This window comes from Stegodyphus dumicola, chromosome 2, assembly GCF_044657685.1.
Source record: "Stegodyphus dumicola isolate Sdum_Otavi_A_Nest chromosome 2, ASM4465768v1".
In the NCBI taxonomy this organism is placed as follows: domain Eukaryota; kingdom Metazoa; phylum Arthropoda; class Arachnida; order Araneae; family Eresidae; genus Stegodyphus; species Stegodyphus dumicola.
In genome coordinates this window covers 286265568-286276678 of record NC_140769.1, presented here as the reverse complement: position 1 = coordinate 286276678, position 11111 = coordinate 286265568, and the positions used below count along the sequence as shown (strand labels likewise).

The following is an 11111-nucleotide window of genomic DNA, read 5'->3' as shown; positions in this document are numbered from 1 at the left end:
TATTATATGGATCCCCGAGGGGTTCCATTTGCGTTCAAAAGTCTTATGAAAGAAATACCTCCCCTTGCGGGGAAGCACGGAGAAGCGTTCAATTCACGGAAAGTGACCCCACCAGAAGTCGACCGAAGTCGCGAGCTCTCCGTCGCTCTTCCTTCAGAGGGCCCCACCGGGATATCGTACCCGCGAGGCGGTCCACCAACTGTGGCGGTACTCATTAAACCTAGCATCGGACCCGAAAGTCCAACACCTCCCTCTTGTCGTCAATCTGCGACCGGGAAATTATACTAGGCACCTCGATGTGGGTACGAGACCACTTGGGATTTCAAAAATAAGCATTCAAAGTTTTTTTCTGTGCTTCCACGCCGCTCTGTGGCGCGCAGCACAGGGAAGGAAGGCGAACCCTCCTCCCCGAGTTTAACCAATGTTTTTGCCAGACGAATCTGACCATCGGTAATGATCCTTCCGCAGGTTCACCTACGGAAACCTTGTTACGACTTTTACTTCCTCTAAATGATCAAGTTTGGTCATCTTTCCGGCACGCCGACGCGACCCGAAAGCCGCTTCGAGAGCCAGTCCGAAGACCTCACTAAATCATTCAATCGGTAGTAGCGACGGGCGGTGTGTACAAAGGGCAGGGACGTAATCAACACGAGCTTATGACTCGTGCTTACTGGGAATTCCTCGTTCAAGGGGAACAATTACAAGCCCCTATCCCCAGCACGAAGGAGGTTCAACGGGTTACCCAGTCCTGTCGGACAGGGAAAGCACACGCTGATTCCTTCAATGTAGCGCGCGTGCGGCCCCGGACATCTAAGGGCATCACAGACCTGTTATTGCTCTGTCTCGTGCGGCTAAACGCCGCTTGTCCCTCTAAGAAGAACGTCCGACTCGAAGGATCGGAGCGTCTATTTAGTAGGCTAGAGTCTCGTTCGTTATCGGAATTAACCAGACAAATCGCTCCACCAACTAAGAACGGCCATGCACCACCACCCACAGAATCAAGAAAGAGCTCTTAATCTGTCAATCCTTCCTGTGTCCGGGCCGGGTAAGTTTTCCCGTGTTGAGTCAAATTAAGCCGCAGGCTCCATTCCTGGTGGTGCCCTTCCGTCAATTCCTTTAAGTTTCAGCTTTGCAACCATACTTCCCCCGGAACCCAAAAGCTTTGGTTTCCCGGAAGCTGCCCGGCGTGTCATTTGAGGAACACAGCCGGATCGCTGGCTGGCATCGTTTATGGTTAGAACTAGGGCGGTACAAATCTGGGCGCAGCCCCCAGTCCACCTAATCGACATAGATCGATCTTATGACCAAAGGGGGCCCACCCCTCCAACCAACAAACTTGCCCAACGAGCCGGCCGTGCCCCTATAAAAAAATATACTGACTCTCTAAAAAAAAAAAAAAAAGTAAACTACTCACAGAAATAAATAACCTCAGGGAAACCAAGCCCAAGCTCCGGGCAACAAAAAAAAAGGTTAAAAAAAAACGCAAAGAACTAGGGCGGTACAAATCTGGGCGCAGCCCCCAGTCCACCTAATCGACATAGATCGATCTTATGACCAAAGGGGGCCCACCCCTCCAACCAACAAACTTGCCCAACGAGCCGGCCGTGCCCCTATAAAAAAAAATACTGACTCTCTAAAAAAAAAAAAGTAAACTACTCACAGAAATAAATAACCTCAGGGAAACCAAGCCCAAGCTCCGGGCAACAAAAAAAAAGGTTAAAAAAAAACGCAAACAAAACAAACTAAAAATATACAAAATTATGGTTGCAAGCTTAAAATACACCCATACTCACTAAAAAGAACAGAGGAAAATAAGGAAATTTAGACAAAGTTAGTATAACGCAAAAATAAAACAAACAACACATAACCATACATACGACACAGAACCAAACCACACGAGACAAAGCACCAACAGGTCCACGACTCTTTATTGGAAAACTCAACCACTCATAATTGCCACCAAAACAAATCACTACAAGGTCAAGCCTCCATTAATTCAGAAGGACCATTAGCGACGCTGTCTCTGGGACGCTAGATCCCAGAGGCCCGAATTGCGAAAACATTGGTTTACAATTTTCAAAGGAATGGAGATATTATTCAAAATATAACATAATCAAATAAAAAAAAACCGTTTCAAATTCAAAAAAAAAAAAAAAAAAAAAAAAAAAAAAAAAAAAAAAAAAAAAAAAAAAAAAAAAAAGGGTACGACTACTCTAGCTATCAATTTACAAAATATCAATTATCATGAAACGGCTTTCCAATATATCCCGCTCAAATTTCCTCACGATTTCCTAAACAATCCCAAGAAGCAAATCTCCAAAACCAAGAACAAAATAGTTAAATAAATATAGAAGTACATGTCTCGATATGTAGTAAGAAAAGAAAAGAAAAGAAAAACAAGACGCAATAATCATAAAATACATAAAAACAGCTCCAAAGGGTTGACAACACAATATAAATAGACCCTTTGTCTGTATATTATTTACAAAAAAAAACCCCTAAAATTAAAGTCATTTTAAAATACAATAAAATACAATAAAATACTATAAAACTCCTGTCTTCAAACCATAATACCAATTTTCCTCCTATTATTATTTATGATTTTCATAATTTCCACAGCAAATTTTTCCAGTGTACTATGCTTTACATTTTCGATCTTTTTAACATTAAGTCTATCCCTCACCCTCTGAGTTAATTGACAGTGCTCGACGAAGTGTACTGCGTCGCCAGGAGTATTGCAAAATATACAGTTCTTATTGCCCTGGAGGTTAAAACGGCAAAGATATTCGGGAAATCTACCATGATCTGTTAGAATCTGGTTTAAATCAATATTGTCGTAAATTTTCATTCTCTTTTTAATCTCTATTGTTTCTAAATAGGGCGGTATCTGATCGCCTTCGAACCTCTAACTTTCGTTCTTGATTAATGGAAACATTCTTGGCAAATGCTTTCGCAGTAGTTCGTCTTGCGACGGTCCAAGAATTTCACCTCTAGCGTCGCAATACGAATGCCCCCGTCTGTCCCTCTTAATCATTACCTCGTATTCCGAAAACCAACAAAATAGAACCGAGGTCCTATTCCATTATTCCATGCACCATTATTCAGGCGTCACGCCTGCTTTGAGCACTCTAATTTTTTCAAAGTAAACTTGCCGGTCACCCAAGACAACCGGTGAAGATCATCAAAGGAAACCGGCTGGCTGTTCAGAACAGGCAGTAACCACCGGTAGGCGGACCACCCGTCTGGAACTGAGATCCAACTACGAGCTTTTTAACCGCAACAACTTTAATATACGCTATTGGAGCTGGAATTACCGCGGCTGCTGGCACCAGACTTGCCCTCCAATTGATCCTCGTTAAAGGATTTAGAGTGTACTCATTCCAATTACGGGGTCTCAAAAGAGTCCCGTATTGTTATTTTTCGTCACTACCTCCCCGTTCTGGGAGTGGGTAATTTGCGCGCCTGCTGCCTTCCTTGGATGTGGTAGCCGTTTCTCAGGCTCCCTCTCCGGAATCGAACCCTGATTCCCCGTCACCCGTTACGACCATGGTAGGCGCGTAACCTACCATCGACAGTTGATAAGGCAGACACTTGAAAGATACGTCGCCGGGACGAGCCCGTGCGATCAGCCCAAAGTTATACAGAGTCACCACATGATACGGACACGAGGTCCGATTGGTTTTGGTCTAATAAAAGCGCTCGTCCCCAGAGGGTCGGAGCTCTGCTGCATGTATTAGCTCTAGAATTGCCACAGTTATCCAAGTAGTAAGGTACGATCCAAGGAACCATAACTGATTTAATGAGCCATTCGCGGTTTCGCCTTAATACGGCATGTACTTAGACATGCATGGCTTAATCTTTGAGACAAGCATATGACTACTGGCAGGATCAACCAGGTAGCTTTTTTACGTTCATAGAACGTTCGAGCTGCGAGCAACTCGAATCCACCAATTTCTTAGCGCACACCTTGGAAAATGCGCTGGGAGCCGTTGTCCAGGCGGCTCCCTCTTTTATTTCATACGCACAGATTTATAATCTCGTGCTTTCGGTAGCGGTTCAAAACTCACTACGTCCTCCACGGCATCAGCGCCGGGAGGTGAGCCTTCGTGGGCATCGAGAGGCTATTTTTACTGCGTTGGACACAGATTCAAAAGGTCCCGTGTTTCAATTTTTATTATTACGGGTCTGGACGCCCAGCAACGGCACGGGGGCCGAGCTGGTCGCAGACTCGCTGTGAAAGTTTTCAGTTCTCAACCCCGTCTAGCGGCGAACACGAAGTTCCCGAAGACGAGGGGGGCCCTAGGGACAAGAGAACTACTACGCCGGTCCGCAGGAGGGTCGCACACTCCTCCATCACGAAAGAACTTCGCGATAAGTTGCGTGCAACCGGTCAAAGACGTTTCCCGACCGGAAGCGGTAGCCAGCTCAACAACCAGTCGGTATATCGTCCCTGCCCGCAGACCTTTCGCTGCGAAGGAACGGCTGTCTCCTTACCGTTCATTAAAAGCCAGAATCACGAGAGGAAACGAACGCACCACTCCCATGAAGAACTCATAGGAGCGCACAAACGAATCCGTCACGTCTGCTTTGCGGTCAGAGCGGTAGCCAAACCCTCGACCCCTCCACAGCCGTGCCCGTGAAGAGCTTTTGCGCCCAGGAAGTTCGCCGCCCAGCATCCCATATAAAGAGACGCCAGTGCAACGTTCCGTCACGAAATAGCTCTCAGTCGTAGCGGTACTCCACGCTTTTGCGATTGACCGTAACAACGTACGAGCCTCCGTGCCTGAGCGAGAATCGAAATACGACGCAACGCGCGCCTCGTTCGATCTCGTCAACCACTACCCCACATATAAGGTGGCGACAGTCATGTGCGCAAACAGGTTGTTTTTCAGGGTGACGGTAGCTCGGCATGCTTTCTCCCGACGTGGACCCCTCGCCGTGGTGTTTTTTTGCAAAAACGCTAATACGAACTTCTCGTTTCCCCGTGTGGGTTACGGTCGCTCTTCGGCTGTGTTTTTTTTTTTTGGACTTTGAAATATTTTCGCGATTTTCGGGACTTTGTCGTTTTTTCTCGCAGTTGGACTTAGTCATTTTCTCGCACTTTTAAATCTCGTACTTCGCATTTTTGGGAAATATTTTCGGCATTGAAAAACGCGATTTTTCGAAACTTAACCAAATTTTGTAGGAACGTTTTACGAAATGTGTGGACTTAGAAAATATCGAGCTTTTTTCGAAATAAGGCGAAATTTCGAAAATCGTTAATTAATGGTTAATTCGATTTAATTTCACATGTAATCGACTCTTATTTTATTGAAAAAAACATTGTGTGCGAAAAAACGGCGAAAATCGCTCATTTTAAACGCTAAAAATCGCCCAAACAAAATGTAAACAAACCACTCAAAACCTTTATTTTACGTATTTTCCACTAAATTTCTTTCTTATTTATAAGATACAAGGCCACTAAGTAACATTTTACCGAAACACCGGTCAAAAACACTTCAGAATTACCGAAAAAACGGCCGAATGCAAAATGTAAACAAACCATGTAAAATGTTAAATACGCGTCAATTCGAATTAATTTCCTTATTAGGGTACAGTACTAAGAATAAATAACCACATTTTATCAAAAAGAAGTTTAAAAAATTTCAGATTTAAGCATAAAATAAGATAATGCAAAATGTAAACAAACATTGTAAAATGCTAATTATGCATTATTTCGGCGAAATTCATATCATAAGTTGAAGCTAAGTGCCCATAAACTCATATTATTTAAATAAAATTATTATAAACACTACTGAATTACGCAGAAATTGACCTGATTCAAAAAGTAAACAAACACCATAAATCATAAAGTACTTACTTTTTCGCCAAGTGTTTTACTTTCATGGAAGGATTCTTATTTATATTTCAACACTGTATCTGAAAATAATCAAATAGCAACGCGAAAATCAGTTAATAAAGCTAAAACGAAATGTAAACAAACCGTAATCCGCTGGCTTTCACATAACGTTTTCGATAATGTTACACACTGGACGTGTAAAAATGCGTTACTCGTAGCAATTTTTAACCAAATATCCTTATTCCGCATAAAATGAGCTAAATAATGCATGCAATCACATGCTTAAACAATTATAAGTAAAGTTACAAACACACTTTGCTTTGAAGCAAGTCGGCGCTCATATACGGAATACCTTACTTCAGTGGACATTCAATGTTGAATCTCCTTTTCAAGCTGAAACAGGTTATTAAAAATTTCAACGACCATTTCCTAACAAACCTTCAATTATAAATGTAAAGTATTTCAATATTTCACATTAATATCTCATTGAAAAGCTGTTTTATACGTCCAACACAACCATCTCACCATGTAAACAAACCACTTAAACATACAAATCATTCTCCATTTCTTTAATTCAAACGTTAACGCCTATCAAACATTCGTTACACACAAATCTATGACACTTTGAAACAATAAATAATATTAAAATATGACAGATTTCAGTCATTATGTCACTGCACATTCTTTTCAGTAACGTTCACCTTCTCGACACAGTACAAAGCAAGAACTAAATAGCATTGTCACACCAAAATAACGACTTACTTTTTAAATCTATGACTTGAAAATCAGACGTTCAACCTATTACAAATCATAATAAGTACGAGCTGCACCAAAAATAATTTTAAGAAATGCAGATAAAAAATTTTTCATACATTGCAAACAACTCATATATGTCGATTCACCATAGTGTAGTAACAAATTATACATATTTCCTCATTTTAACCTCTGATTTAACACACCAAGCTCATCAATAAACTAAAACTATGTGTACTCTTTTCTATTTCACTAAAAAAGATTTAAATTCAACATGTAAAGTCAATTAAGACATGACGACAACATGCAGATTGCCTCACAGCAAACAAGAAAATTGCACTTAAACATCAAACAAAAGATCTGGTTCTTCAATTCCACGTAATTTTCAACTGGAGATGTGTTAATATTTACTGTTATGCACATAGTGTGATTTAAAAATATATAAGCAAACTTAAAATCATTGAATTCAGAGATTCATAGCTTGCATGAACAGTACACTGCCTAAAATCGACACGTTGGAAAAAAACTTTTTCCAAAATATTCCACTTATTACAGGTATATCACAAAATTAAGCTACCCAATCAATTTCTGAAACACATCAAATTTATTAAAAATTGTCGAACAGGAGTTACTCTGACAGTTCCTTTCCTTTTCAAAGCTATCGACTAAAATGTGTCATACCATACTTTACAGCTGATGACAGAAATATGAAATACAAACAATTCACCTTACAATATTTCTTTAATTCTGTATCCAAAATGGATTGTGAGTGTGTGATGTACTTAAAGTAAATGCAATGCATTTGTTTTCTGATTATAATTTATAATTCAGATGATTAACTGATCGTGTCTTAAAGTTGTGAATTCTGTAATGTATAAGAACTATGTAATGAAATAAAGTTTCAACAAATCAAAAAAAGGGCTCAAAATCAAATCTTATTTTACGTATTCTGCAGCAAGTGACAGTTTTTTCCTTTATTAATTTGTACAATTCATAATTTTTATATCATGCATTCTGCTGTATGTGCAGACACTATGACTGACTGATTGATAAAAAAAATTATCTAATGAACTAAGCCAAAAATTCTTTAATGAATTCATATAACGTCTTTACCTAGCTGTCGTATATTAAATTATTAATTTGAAATTGGTTAACACAATATAATTAAAGAAACATTATTCGGTTTCAAATTCAGATTCCTATCATATTCTAAACAGTGTGTGTTTGTTGATTTATAAAAATCCAAATGAATTAAAGTTATGCCGTAAAGTGCAGATTATTACAATGATATATCAATGAGATTCAATTCGATTACATATCAACACTGCTTATTAACGATTAAAAACACATACAGCTCCAAAAAAAATTACACAATACTGTAATACAGGATACAACAGTAGTCAGAAGAGAGTCAGATTGTGGTTTATGTATAACAGTGAACAGTCCTTGTAGAAAACACCTCACATATTGTTTCCAAAAGCTGCCATGAACATGCATAATAAGATGCAAAAGCAACAATTTTATAATGTTCAAAATAAAACATTTCGTCAACAATCAAAGATTTTATTTATCCTACAACAATGCAGTGTAATTAAATTGTTATCTTATGAGTGGAAAAGTCGATTCAGAAACATTCATAAGAAGACCATTTAATTATTTTTTAAGTCAAGAGTTTTTCTGTTCACATTTAATAACTGATATGTTATATATCCATTTCAGTGTGCATCACATAATGCAATTGTTGCTCCACTGTTGCTTTCATTTTGAAACATGGTGCCTTATAAAAAGTTCTTTCCCATACTACGGTCTGTCTAACTAACAGTTCCTTGTAATTCATATGCATATAAGACGAATATCACCTGGCGACGGGTAAAGGAGCTGAATACTGGTAATTCAACTTCGATCACCTGCAATATCTTCAAAGTTTACGCATTATTTTAAAATTACGACTACAACAAAACATAAACGCAGGAAACATGTCTAAAAATACCAACTTTCAGAACTGCAACGGTCTATTAAATCTAATCCGAGTGAAGAAGACCATGAAAATGTGCAATGCAGGTGTGCTCTGTCATTCAAAAACAGTTGACGTATGAGCCGATGAATAAATATCATAATTGCACGATTTTTATCTCAATTTGTAATCACAATGTTCACAATTATATTAATACGTATATAATCAGCCTATTATTATAATGTTTCAACATAATCTTCGTATGCACTGAGGCATTTTTTTTAAGACGTGAGATATAATTTGATTTTCATTTAACTTATCTACTTTGTTGGAGACGGCTGCTGCATACAGACGATTACGTAACGGCTTAGCGAAGTCGAGCGACGCATCTGATTGGACTGTTTGTAATTATTCATTTTTTTTTTTTTTTAACTGCCAACTAGGCGGGGAAATTCCCTTTTCACTCAGTTATATGTGTGCAATTCTCATAGTAATGCCATGTTTTCCAGCTTGTATGAGATATCCATATTAAATCTTTATATTAATATTCCCTGCTATGAATAATTAATTGGTAACCTGCACGTTGTAGCCATGATAGTTGTAACAACTTCATGTGACATGTGTTTTGATATGTATAATTAAGTCAATCTCAAATTTCGTGGTATCACTTTCAAATCTATCAAGAATTCTATAGCATTTTCAAATGAGTTGATCACTGAACTTCAGTTTCAGTCTGCATGAAACGATTCTTGCATTGAAATACATTTCCTATTCCATTCCGTCCTAAGTTTAAAGATTGTTATCACAGTCTACTCAAAAATGTAATTTGCATATGTACTTCAACAGTTATAATACACGGAAAATAACTTAGGAATATGAAATAAATCGTTGATTATTTAGTGTTCCTAAATAGCAACTTTTCTTTCGAATACATATTTTGTGTACAGTAAAATTATTACATTCAATTTCGTTGGGTAATAAATTATTTTTCTTAATAAAATACTTACAAAGGTATGTATCGTTAAGTGTCCTTTTTCTTGATAATAATACACATTAATGAGTGTGGTTCATTCATCCAAATAACTATGTTTTTATGATTTGCTGGAAGCAATTCGAATAAGTGTATTGTATTAGTTAGCCGATATCGTTAAACTCTATAACAATATGTACTGCTGATTTGCATTTGAAAGAATGCTATTCATCCTCGTTAACTGAAGTGTGTTTTGTGTATTTTGATTTATACTCTTCAATTGCACCCAAACAACAAAGATTACTATTGTCAGGTACATCTGGTTAACGCAAATGAGTGAAGTATTTTAGCAAGAAGCATTGATGAGCTGTAATATTATGTATCTGTTTTACTAAGGAGAAACTAATGAATTAATCTGCAGGATAACTCATTCAGCATGCAATTTATTGATGTGGAATATCAGAGTTAGATATTGCTTACACATTCAGGCTGTCTAAACTTGGTTTATAATTATTTTTTTAATTATTTTTCATTGCTTTTAGGATATTTTTACTTACAGTGTTAAATTAAGAGTAGGTATTCTTTCATTCAGATAGAAAAGTCGGTCAAAAAGTAATTTCGTAATTTTGTTGCTTTGTTTACATTCTGAGTTCACTCTATTTGTGTGTAAATCTAAAGTCTTCTTCAATTAATTTGGGTAGAAGTTCATGTTCTGGTTACTTAGCATTAAATTAAGAATGAAACTAGGTGGAAATACTAAGTGGTTTGTTTACATTGCGACATGTTCGTGTAGAAGGTATAAAACAATTCAATTACCTGTTTTAGCTTGAAAAGGAGATTCAACATTGGATGTCCACAAAAGTAAAGTACTCCATATATGATCGCCGACTTGCTTCGAACGAAAGTGTGTTTGTAACTTTATTTAAATTTGTTTATTCATGTAATTGTATGCATTACTTAGCTCATTTTATGCGGAATAAGGATATTTGGTTGGAAACTACTCTGAATAACGCATTTTTACATGGCCAGTGTACAACATTATCAACAACGTTAGGCGAACTACAGCGGATTGGGGTTTGTTTACATTCGGTTTTTGGTGTTTTTCAATGATTTTCGCGTTGCTGTTATCATCTTTTTACATACAGTGCTCACGTATGACTAAATATTGTTCATTCAAAGTAGAAAATTGGGTGACAAAATTACAAATTAATGATTTTGATGGTTTGTTTACTTTTTGAATTAAGTAAATTTGTGCGTAATTCTGTTGTGCTTTTAATTAATTTTGTAAATAATTTGAGTTTATGGGCACGTACCGTTGACTTATGATATAAATTTTGCCGAAATAATGCATATTTAGCATTTTACACGGTTTGTTTACATTTGGCATTTGCCTGTTTTTTCGGTCCTTCTGAAGTGTTTTTGACCGGTGTTTCGGTAAAATGTTACTTAGTGGCCTTGTATCTTATAAATAAGAAAGAAATTTAGTGGAAAATACGTAAAGTAAAGGTTTTGAGTGGTTTGTTTACATTTTGTTTGGGCGATTTTTAGCGTTTAAAATGAGCGATTTTCGCCGTTTTTTCGCACACAATGTTTTT

At 37.7% G+C, this 11111-nt stretch overlaps 2 pseudogenes; both read right to left on the bottom strand.

Annotated features, from left to right (window-relative positions):
* Positions 1 to 458: 458 nt before the first annotated feature.
* Positions 459 to 1526, bottom strand: LOC146999020 (small subunit ribosomal RNA; annotated as a pseudogene).
* Positions 1527 to 2798: 1272 nt separating this feature from the next.
* LOC146999019 (small subunit ribosomal RNA) lies at positions 2799 to 3899 on the bottom strand (annotated as a pseudogene).
* Positions 3900 to 11111: the final 7212 nt, after the last annotated feature.